We start from the raw sequence: 10231 nt of genomic DNA on the forward strand, positions 1-10231 counted from the left end.
GCCTATAATTTTGACTTCAAACTGTGGCGCAAGCCCAAAAAATTATACCCCGCCAAATTTTCCCTCTTCTATTCACTTTCCCTCTCTTGATTATTTTGTTTTCTATATTTTTTTTAAATTAAAAAAAAAATTTAAAACACAAAAACATATCTTATTTTGTTTTCTATTTTTTTTTTAAGATTAAAAAAAAACTAAAACATTAAAACATCAAACACTTTTCCCTCATTCATCAAACACGTTTCTGATTCAGTGACCTTTCTTCTTCCTCTCCTCTCGCGCACAGCTCCGTCTCGCCGTTTCTTCCTCGAAAAATCCAAAAGTCATCTCCGTTAATCAACTCTCTGCATTCTTAAACCCTAAACCTTCCCCCTTTCTCCCAAAATCTTCTCTGCTTCTTTGCATTGTAAACCCTAAATCAATTTCCCTAAATCTTCTCGGTTTGACGAAGAAGTACAGATCCACGGCACTTCCTCGTCCCATTGTTGTCACTTTTCCACTCAATAACACCAATGTCTCAAAACTATCTCTAGCTTTTCCACTCTTCCCTCTTTCAGATTCAAAGTCTCTGCCATGGTTTCCACCGTCACAACCACAAAATAGTCCCCGTCGTCATTGTCAGCGGCGAAAGAGTTGGAAAGGCCTGTTTGGGTAAACAGCTTATTTGAAACTTGCTTATCAAAATAAGCACTTATGAAATAGCTTGCATAAGCTATTTTTCTAACAATAGATACAGTAAAGTATATCCAACTGTTTTTACTTTCATACAAGTTATAAGATGTTTTCAAGTTGTTCTCGTGAGCTCTTTTGATCATTCATGCTAGTGATTATGTTAGTAGATAAGTTCAAATAAGTTAATCCAAACATGTCTTTAGATCCGTAAGTATTGTTATTGTTGATTGGTGTGGCAGATTTGGAGAGTCTCCTATTGATGGTAAGACTGATACCAATCCTGAAGGATTGACAGCTGCTTATGGCAAGTGGTCTTTGGCTGTTTCTGAAAGATTAGTGGCTGTTTCTATTTATATTGATGCAGGTATGGTATGGTGTGAGAGTGCAGTTGGTTTTGTTGAATGGCATTTAGTTTGGGAATTGATTGAGTTGCATTTGTTTAGTCTTTGTTTCAAAAGCTGTTTTAGATTATTCTTTTGCCCTTTTTTAAGTTCATTGAGCAGGAGTTAATATTTGTAGGTGGGAAGATGATCTTTACAAACGCGTGGAATATGATTCTGATGGAATTGTTAAAACTCATATCATCAAGTCTCCTTTTGTTCAGGTACTGTTCAGAAAATAAGCTTTTCATGTATGTGATTAAGTTCTAATTAATTCTATCATCCAAGATTCATCCTGATAATTATTTTGAAGATACCTTTTTCCTATAAACCATTGTATATTTGTTTATGGTTCAGATTCCTCTTGGAGTTACGGAGGACAGACTCATTGGGTCAGTTGATGTTGAGGAGTCTGTGAAGACAGGCACGACTGTTTTCCAACCAGGCCTACTTGCTGAAGCTCATAGAGGTGTTTTATATGTTGATGAAATTAATATTTTGGACGAGGGTATCAGTAATTTGCTCCTTAATGTACTGACTGAAGGAGTAAATATTATTGAAAGAGAGGGAATCAGCTTTAGGCACCCATGCAGGCCCCTTCTGATTGCTACCTATAATCCTGACGAGGGTTCTGTTCGGGAACATATGCTAGACCGTATTGTAATTAATTTGAGGTACTGCTGTAATCTACAATTTCCCCCTTCAGAATTCTTTTTTATTTATGTACACATAACCCCGGGAAATTTGGGAGTCCCAACACTCCCTTGCAAACTCTGCACCTAATCCAATCGAATCTCTGTTATTTCCACTCACTACTTATTTGTTGTTGTTTCTGTATTTCTTCTAATTTGATTGTGATCTTTAACTGTTAAAACAGCCGTAACTTGAACTGGCCCTGGTTTTCACTATAGAAACTATCCAAAATTCTATTCCCCTCTACTCACCCTTATTCTTCCAAAGAAACACTTTTTTAATCTGGGTTCTGCCAACAAGAAAACAGAGTAAAGAAGAATAACCTATAGCCTAAGCTATGCATGCAATAAATAAAGTTACTTGGTCTCAAGAGTTACAAGCTGTTGTATGAATTGAACTGCAAATATGATTGTAACAATCATGCATAGGTTCACATTCATAATTTCATTTCTACAATTTTTTTAAAGTGATAATTGAGTTTTTTCTTCTTTCTGCAATGTAGGCTTTGCTGAGTAGATTGACAGAAACATTGATATGACTTAATATTTATGAAATGCAGATCATCTCGGCTAGAGAGTATCTCATGGAAGTTACTATTAGCAAAGAACAATTAAAATACCTGGTTATCGAGGCTTTACGAGGTGGTGTCCAGGTATGTAACAAGTTTTTTTGTTTCAAAAGAAGTTTTTTATATGGTAAATATGATGTACACTACAGATATCCATTGATTGTTAACTTTGGTCGACTATTTTTTTTCTTAAGGGAAGCAATTTTTCTACTTTCTAAAGAAGTAAATCACCAAACAGAAATCTCTATTTTCTTGAGAGGGCATCAAGATCTCTCTAAATGGTTTGAGTTACAGTCTTTCTTGATCTCCCTCTGCTCTACCTATAACTATTAGACTGTCCTTCATCAAGTGAGCGGGACAAGAAAACATTGGGTTGGAAGATGTGAGATGGTTCATGATGGGAGATGATGACACTGTTTTTATAGTTGATAATGTGGTTAGAGTTCTTTCTAAGTATGACCATAATCAATTTTATTATGTTGGAAGCCCCTCGGAGAGTCATATTCAGAACATACATTTCTCTTATGGTATGGCTTATGGAGGTGGAGGATTTGCTATAAGTTACCCTTTGGCTAAGGAGCTTGCAAGGATGCAGGATAGTTGTATTCAACATTACCCTGCTTTGTATGATAGTTGTATTCAACATTACCCTGCTCTGATATCTTTTTTTTTCTGTTGTTTCAGTTATGGCTGTCTGTTATAGGATGGAAAGTGAATTTGGTTGAGTCGTTTCGGATTTAATTGCAGGCACGGTTTAATTGCAGCTCCGGTCCTCTTTTGGTTTCAAATTGCAGGTATTGAACCAAAGTTGTAGTGTTCAGTTAGCATTTTATTATGCTATTTTCCTGATGCATTCTTTCTGACTTTGAATTAGGTACTGCTGCACACGGGAACCGTGTCTTTTAAACAGTTGTACGAGCTAAGATTCTTAAAGCTGGTAAGGGTGAGCCATATGAAGTAGCAATAAAAATTATCCGCAATAATGACACCATGTGAGTGATTTTTTCACAGGCTATCCTTAATTAATCTTTTTTGCATTTTTGGGTAGTAAAGTCTCTTACACATTGTTATATGTCTGATGTGTGGAATAGGTACAAGGATGGTTTGGATTAGTTGGTCATTTAAAAGAAATTAGTAGGTCTAAATCCGGATGATAAGCTTCATTTTATTCGTTTCCTTTCAAGCTTTAAGTATAGAAATTATCTATGTTTAGTTTTTGAATCTCTAAATATGAATCTGAGTGAAGTTTTAAAGAAGTTTGGTTGTAATATTAGCCTTAGGCTAACTGTTGTGAGGGCATATGCAAAACAACTATTTATTGCACTGAAGCGTCTCCGTAACTGTGGTGCTCTGCATTGTGATATAAAGCCTGGCAATATGTTGGTATGGCTAAAATGCTGCTGTGTTTAAATTGTTTTTATCGTGAGTCGCTGTTATCGTGCCTCTGAAATAAGTAAGTATTGTATATTATACTTTTTATTGCATTACTCCCAACTTTTTCTTAAACACTTATATTTCCAACTGGGCTTTTGAATGTTTCTTTGTTGTTCTTGGCTTGCAGTATGATCATCCATTGGATATTTGGTCTGTAGGATGTAGTTTGTATGAACTCTATATAGGGAAGGTTTTTTTCCAGGGCTCACTAACAACGACATGCTACGGCTTCACATGGAATTGAAGGGCCCTTTTCCAAAAAAGATGCTCCGTAAGGTAAAGTTACTGTTTAATGTGGTGAAATATTGCTGTTAGTATAGTGATCTAGATGAAAGTGAAAATATTTATTTTATTAATTATGAATACGATGGCATTCTAGTATTGCTTAGGGAAGTTTATTATTCATTGTAGTGGTAACTTACCTTGTATTTTTAACATCACTTTTTCCCTATATTTTTAGGTCTCATTCAAGCCATTCCAAGGATTTTCAGGCCAATTCATAGGTGGTCTCATTCAAGCCAAGTCTGCCAAAGGATTTTCAGGCAACTACTCTGCTATAGCATCATTCAGACCTTGTCGCTTTTGCATCTGAGTCGACAACCAACATAAGGACTATAGCATCATTTTGTCACTCTTCTTGACAATTTCAGTTTTCTTGAAATTGAATATTGACTTCTGATATGCATGTAATGTATATAGATTATGATATGCATGTAGTGTATATAGATAAGACACTAATGTGTTATGGTTTAGGAATGGTTTGAATTGAAAGGGTGGTTTCAGGAAATTTATGAAAGAATATTGCAAAGCATCTTAATTTGATGATTTAATATAATTTTGTCATAGGGAATGATTCTTATATAGAGAACTTTAGCTTTCTTCAAATAATGGCATATATATATATATATATATATATATATATATATATATATATATATATATATATATATATATATATATATATATATATATATATATATATATATATATATATATATATATATATATATATATATATATATATATATATATATATATATATATATATATATATATATATATATAAACCGTGGCAAGATTAATGGTATAGAATGCATAAAATATAACTACGGTTTTAAATCTGTGGTCATAACCAAACCTGAATGCTAAATGTTAAATTGAAACCGTGGCTTTACCATATAGCCACAGTTTTTAAGTCATGGCAAATACAAACCGCGGCCTTAATTAAGCTACCTAAATCGTGGCCTAAAAGAGCCACGGTTGTAAAAAAGGCGTGGTCTATACCAAAAAACCGTGGACTTTACTTTAGGCCACGGCCGTATACTCCACAGTTGGATTTCCGTGGCCAAACCGTGGCCTCAGCGTTACGCCACGGTTATTTTGCATATAGCCTCGGTTTTCTGGGCGTGGCAGGAGGCATTTTTTCCTGTAGTGTAAAGATCTGTATATAACAAAATTAACATACAAATGGAACGAGTTTTGTAAATCTAGTTTATTCACATCTGAAGACAAATTTCGATTCAGATTTGATGTTACCTAACAAACAACAAATTTCATGTTTAAATATTAGCCTTTAATTAATTATGTTATTGATCTTTATCTTTGTCATCTTTATTAATATTTTTGTCTTTTAATTTTGATTAATTTCAATTACCATCTTTGCCCATATTTCCTCTTATATAGGGGTGTTCGCGGTGCGGTTTGGTTCGGTTTTGAGCATAAAAGTCATCCTAACCGCGAGATAAAAATGCATGCGGTTCGGTTTGGTTCGGTTAATTTTTAAGAAGTCATCCAAACCAAACCAAACCAAACTAATGCGGTTAGGTTCGGTTCGGTGGGTTGCGGTTTACACCATAAAATAAAAATGTACTGAAATAAAAAAAAAGGAAAATAATTCATTATTCCATACATATATTACAGTACCATTAAAAAGAAGTTTTTCATACTAATTACACCAAAATAATTCATTCTTCCATATATGTATTTTACACCAAAATTACTACTCCCTCTGTCCCAAATTATAAGAGAAATTTACTTTTTTGATTCATTGAATAATTAATGTATCTGGTCTATATACATACCAGATACATTAAATATTTAATGAATCTAAAAAGTAAATTTCTCTTATAATTTGGGACGGACGGAGTACCATATAAGTGTATCATGTATTTTACAGTACCATACTATGTACTTTACATATACTACATACTAAATTACTAATATAACTTCAGTTATTCATACTACATACTATATACAGTTTTTCATACTAATAAACTACATACTAACTAATAAACTACATACTACATATACAAATATCAGATAACTTCAGTTCTAAATATTAATACAACATTACAACTTCAGGACTAAATATTATCAGTACTACATATACACCAAATGCTTCTCTATAATGAGTGAGAGAGAAATCAGAGAATGAAGTTGAAATGTTGAATAGGAAGGAAGAATGAAGGAATAGTGAGTCACGTGACGTGAGTGTACAATATTGCAATTGGATTGAAAATATAATAAATTAATTATAGAAATTCAAAAGTTTAGTTAAATATGCGGTTTGGTTCGGTTTGGTTCGGTTTTGTGAAATGAAAACCGCAAACCGAACCGAACCGTGCGGTTTGGCCCAAAAATCATCCAAAACCATCCAAACCAAACGCGGTTTTTGCGGTTTTCGGTTTGGATTGGTTCGGTTTGCAGTTTTCCTTTTGGATTGGTTCGGATACGATCACCCCTCTCTAATATCTTTACGGCAATATCTGTTTTTTAATTGAATCGATTACTATTAAAATAAAAACTTTCAACGATCAATAAAGAAAATTATCGTGCGAACTTGTGCGAATGCATGAGTGTCAGTTACCAGTAGGGGTGGGAATAGGCCAGACCGGCCTACAGGGGCCTACGGCCCAGCCTACATAGGCCTAGGCCAGGCCAGGCCTATTTAATAAAGAGGTCAGACTTAGGCTTTTTTAAAAGCCTATTTTATTAAATAGGCCAGACTTAGGCTATTAAAAAAGCCTATGAAGCCTTATAGGCCGGCCTATATTTTCATATATATTAGAGATATGTTAAATAAGTTGGTTCATGTATGCATATATATTAAAAAAAAACTAAATAGGCTACCCTATATATATATATATATATATATATATATATATATATATATATATATATATATATATATATATATATATATATATATATATATATATATATATATATATATATATATGGGACGATTCAAGTGAGAACACTTGGTTATTATGAGAAATGAGAACAATGAATCACGTCCATTAAATTTTGATTTTGTTGATTTTAATGGATTGGATTGGTTTCTCTTTCTATGATCCTTAATATTTATTTTAAATCAACATAGACAGAGAAACCAATCCAATCCATTAAAATCAACAAAATCAAAATTTAATGGCCGTGATTCATTGTTCTCATTTCTCATAATAACCAAGTGTTCTCACTTGAGTCGTCCCCATATATATATATATATATATATATATATATATATATATATATATATATATATATATATATATATATATATATATATATATATATATATATATATATATATATATATATATATATATATATATATATATATATATATATATATACTACCTCCGTTCCTTTTTATAAGAGAAAAGTCACTTTTTAGGTTCATTGAATAACCAATATATTTGGTCTGTTTATAGACTAGATACATTGATTATTCTACGAACCTAAAAAATGAGTTGTCTCTTATAAAAAGGAACGGAGGTAGTATATATATATATATATATATATATATATATATATATATATATATATATATATATATATATATATATATATATAACAAATGCTAAATAGGTTCATTTATATATGTACATATAGGCCGACGTACAAGACTTCTTAAGTTATATAGATTAATTGAAAACTTTAATGAGATACAGGCTTTTTAAATAGGCTTTCAGGTCAGGCCAAGCTTTTAAAAAGGCCAGATCAGGCCAAAAAACTGAGCCTATGACAGGCCTTAGGCCTTTAAAGTTTATCGTAGGTCAGACTCAGGCCTTCTAAAGCCTAGCCTAGCCTAGCTTATTTCCACCCCTAGTTACCAGTAATTATCTAAAATATAAGACAACTAAACTCTTGTCTTTTTTCATATTAAATAAGATTTATAATGAACTTTTAAGGTTGAAACAAAAGTCCAATTTCCACCTTTCAGCATTGTAACGATGGTTTTGAACTTTTTCAATTTTACCTAAAGAGTACTAATTAAGTCCATGGGAGTAATATATGAAGGGGGAAATGACAGTTTTATTTTAAGTAGTTAATTAATTGAACCTCATTTCTTGTAAAAAAAAATTAGTTAGTGGGGTTTATTTTTTATTCATTTGCAATGTTTCAGTACTGTAAAAAAGCACATCCCATCATAGATGAAGTCCACATAATACAGCTTGTACTAAATATAAGTTCTACTAAATAACATAAAAAGAAACATTATTTTGAAACAAACCCAGTGATATTTATTCAACCATCAACATTACTGATAAATATAAAGAGATGTCGCATTTCACAGCATATTTCTATGTTGTTCATGTACAGCCCAAATAAAACATGACTCAAAGTAAATTAAGTAAAACTATAAAGATTGAGGAAATGTGATTTACCAATAACATGGTAGTGATACCAAACTCTCACGGTAAATATGAGGATCCCTACCAAGTTCCATAGTTATCAATGGATCCAAGGCAACACCAGTATTTGAGTTATACAGGATAAGTTTGCCATTTATTATCACCATTAGAACACCATTTTTTGAAATGAAGAAAGGCTTAATCAAATAAGGTTGATTCCGGATGAACTTGTCAAAAGGGATGACCATAAATTTAGTCCACGACTCAACAACTCCATATTCTTTCATCATCCACATGACCAAATGAAAATTTTTAGAGTCGAAATATTCCGACACACAAAGGCAGTTGCTCAAAACAGACAGCACGCGATACGTGCACACATTATTGTCATTGTCGTTTCGAGGTAACAACAGTTTCATGCAAGTCTCCTTCTCCATATCAAAGGAAATAATAGTGTTTTCATAAGAAACTATCCAATTCAGAGTGCCACTCACAAATTTCCCAATACTTACAGGATCGTCATAGGGGAAATTTGGAATTGTTTTCCAGGAATCATCTTGACCAAAGGTGTATAGTTTTGTCAAAATTTGATAATCATGTATCTTACATCTTATAACTAGTAGCGCCTTGTACTTGTCATTAACTTGATCATATCCAAAGCCATAATTCACGATGAACCAATCTTGTGAAACATGTGCCGCCGAAGAGTTTTTGGATATGAACCGGATAGAAGGATTGCACAGTCTGACACGAAATGGAAAGCCATCAATCACACACAAGAGTCCATTGCATGAACCTATAATACGATAAAAGCTCTCCTTCGAGTGGCCGAAGGTACCATGTTTAATAGGGGTTGATGGGCTTTCGAATAATGTCTTCAATGGATAAGATACGATTTCCCACTGTTGTTTACCAAAGGAAAACACCAATTGTTGGTTGGTCATGGTTGGATCCGAGGTTGAGATTCGAACATGGCTTTTAATGAAGTGGGAATCGGAGATTAGAATTTTCCATGATTTGCACACGCACTTGAATTGGAGGAGGGACCTCACCGGAAGCCTCAGGAGGATCTCGGCGATGAGTTCTTCTGGCAAGACAGACAATGGAATGGCCGCTGCTGCTTCTAGCATCTTTTCCAAAAGATTAAGTCAGTGAGTTTAGGGATTCTAAGCCTAATGAGCTGCTCTTTTAATCTCTATATAATAATAATATGGGTTCCTTCATCTCCTATGCTGATGAGGCCCACTTTGGTAGGAATTTTATTGTAGATCAAATATTTTTAAAATTTTAGTATTAAATTTTTATCACAATCTTTTAGTAATATTTAATTTCTTATTGTTATTTTAAATGTATACAATTATCTTTGAAAAAAAAGATAGATAACCTCTAATTAAAATTAGTTCAAAATAACCATATTGTTTTTTTTTATCAAAAGAAACTTAACTCATATCATTTATAAGCAATGATTCAATACAAAGAGGTGGAAAATAAAAAATGTTACACCTAATCCAAGAATCGGCCGCCTTAGCTAAGGCATGAGCAACCGAATTCGTTTGGCGCTTTACAAACTTTACCCTAAAGTTGGGGAAATTAAGCAATAAATTACGAATATAAGAAATAATAGAAGAAAATTCAGAAGAACCAATGAGACCCGTCCTAGTAGCTTGAACCGTAATTTGAGAATCACTTTCGAAAATAACATTCTCCGCCCGAAGCTCAATGGCAACTTGGATAGCTTCTTTGAGAGCCAAAGCTTCAGCTTCAATGATTGGAAAAGACCCAAAATCCCAACTGACTCCAGCATGAACAAAATTCCCCACATGGTCTCTAAAACACCAACCTCTATTAGT

At 33.1% G+C, this 10231-nt stretch overlaps 2 long non-coding RNA genes across 3 annotated transcripts; both read left to right on the forward strand.

Moving 5' to 3' along the window:
- Positions 1-207: 207 nt before the first annotated feature.
- On the forward strand, positions 208-2476 carry LOC131611521 (uncharacterized). 2 transcript variants are annotated; one of them, XR_009286958.1, is made up of 4 exons: positions 208-648; positions 909-1273; positions 1407-1723; positions 2302-2476. It is a non-coding gene; the product is annotated as an uncharacterized LOC131611521 (long non-coding RNA). The 2 variants fall into 2 exon arrangements; XR_009286956.1 differs by lacking the exon at positions 208-648 and having other exon boundaries at positions 727-1273; positions 2302-2469.
- Positions 2477-3016: 540 nt separating this feature from the next.
- On the forward strand, positions 3017-4439 carry LOC131611534 (uncharacterized). The gene is made up of 4 exons (XR_009286971.1): positions 3017-3104; positions 3185-3302; positions 3402-4020; positions 4205-4439. It is a non-coding gene; the product is annotated as an uncharacterized LOC131611534 (long non-coding RNA).
- Positions 4440-10231: the final 5792 nt, after the last annotated feature.

Source organism: Vicia villosa, linkage group LG1 (assembly GCF_029867415.1).
Source record: "Vicia villosa cultivar HV-30 ecotype Madison, WI linkage group LG1, Vvil1.0, whole genome shotgun sequence".
Lineage (NCBI taxonomy): Eukaryota > Viridiplantae > Streptophyta > Magnoliopsida > Fabales > Fabaceae > Vicia > Vicia villosa.